A 2,194-nucleotide genomic window follows, 5' to 3' on the forward strand; every position below is an offset into this window, starting at 1 on the left:
TGAAGAGAACTGGATTATCGCAGCATAGTGTGGGTAAGTATTCCCTCAATTATGAAACCAAAGTTTATCGAACCAATAGGAATATCAACAACAACCATCTTCAGCGGCTGCACACAAAAGAACAAACAACTTGAACCCAATGCGGGCAAGACGGTTGCCAATCCCCTTTGTCTCGTTATTTGCAAGCAAGTGAGATGTGTACATAATTGTAAATTGCAAAATAAAATAAAAACAAGTAAATGGCAGCAAGGTATTCAAGGTTTTGTAAATATATGGTGAATAGACCCGGGGGGCATAGTTTTCCATAATGGCATCTCTCATGAAAACAACATACGGTGGGTACACAAATTACTGTTGAGTAATTGATAGAAAAGTGGATAGTTATGCGATATTCACGACAATGATCATGTGTATATAGACTTCACATCCATAAACAAATAGGGCGACTCCTGCCTGCACCTATTACAATTACTCCACTCATCGACTGCTATCCAGCATGCATCTCGAGTATTAAGTAAAACAGAGTAATGCATGGAGATTGATGACATTATGTAGACAAAGTGAAGTCAAGCAATATGAGTAAACCCCATCGTGTTACCCTTAGTAGCAGAAACACAAAGACGCATCTTGTCCCCTTCTGTCGCTAGGCTATAGGAATTCGCCAGGTTGAACCTACTACAATGCACCCCTCTCATCAAAGAATTATCAATCTGGTTGGCAAAACTATTTCAATAGATCAGAGAGAATTATGAAGCTATCATAATCATACACATAAGAATCATATTAGTATTCAGGGAAGACTCAAATATTTATCAAGAATAATCTGAACATAAAGCCACAATTCATCGGATCCCAACAAACGCACCGCACAAAAGGATTACATCATATGGATCAAAGCGAAGATGTCATGATCATTGTATTGAAGATCAAGAGAGAGATTGCCATATAGGTACTAGCTATGGACCCATAGGTCTGTGGTGAACTACTCACACATCATCATGAGGGCAGCAAGGTTGATTAAGAGGCCCTCTAAGATCGATCTTCCCTTCGGTAGGGTGCCAGAATGGAGCTCCAGGTGGCATCCCATCGTAACCGAGACTTGTGGAGGCATAAAAAGTGTCTTGATATTTCCTTCAGGGATTTTAGGATATATAAGAATTATAAGCCAGAGAACATAGTCGAGAGGGCCTCGCGGGGACCATGAGCCATGAGGGTGCCCCCAGGTCGTGCCATCTTGGTTTGTGGAGCACTCGGGTGGCCTCCAGCCTTCTTCCGATGCTCTTTGGTCTTCTTGTGGTCCATGAAATAATCTCCAAAAAAATTTAGGTCAATTGGACTTTGTTTGGTACTGAAAACCTGAAAAATGAAAAACATGCGGAAAACAACAACTTGCAATGGGTACTGGGTCAATAGGTTAGTGCTCAGAAATAATATAAATTGGTAAATAAATACCCAAAAAGTATCCTAGAATGATGATATATCAGCATGGAACAATCAAAAATTATAGATATGTTGGAGACTTATCAAGTATCCCCAAGCTTAATTCATGCTCGTCCTCGAGTAGGTAAATGATAAAAACAACATGCTACCCATTATGTAACCTTATGAATGTATGATTATTGAGAAACGATGAATTAAAAAACAATAACATAGCAATACTTGTAAGTATAAGCAACAAAATCATTAATCTTTCAAAGTATACGGTCTTAAAAGCTTGATTTACCCCCATTCATCTTATTATATTAGCAAGGCATGGCTCCATGGTCACCACATTAATAGAAATGTCAAGCACCACGTGCCCAAGTGAGGCAATTGGATCGTACTTTTTCTATATGCATCAACTTTTTATTGTTCACACAATACATGAGCATGAACCATTGGGTAGCATATAGGTGGAGTATAATATGGTGGTAGGTATCAAAGGGGTAAAAAGTGGAGAAGATAGTCTCACATCAACTAGGCATACAAATGGGCTATGGATATGCCCGTCGATAAATATCGATGCAAGGAGTAGGGATTGACTTGCAAATGATGCGATAGTGATTATAAGTGTATGAAAGCTCAACTGAAGCTAAGTGGGGTGTGCATCCAACTTGCTTGCTCATGAAGATCTCGGGCATTTGAGGAAGCCCGTCATCGGAATATAGAAGCCAAGTTTATGAAAAAGTGATTCCCACTAGCATCTGAGTGGTAT

The sequence above is a fragment of the Hordeum vulgare genome, chromosome 6H (assembly GCF_904849725.1).
Source record: "Hordeum vulgare subsp. vulgare chromosome 6H, MorexV3_pseudomolecules_assembly, whole genome shotgun sequence".
Lineage (NCBI taxonomy): Eukaryota > Viridiplantae > Streptophyta > Magnoliopsida > Poales > Poaceae > Hordeum > Hordeum vulgare.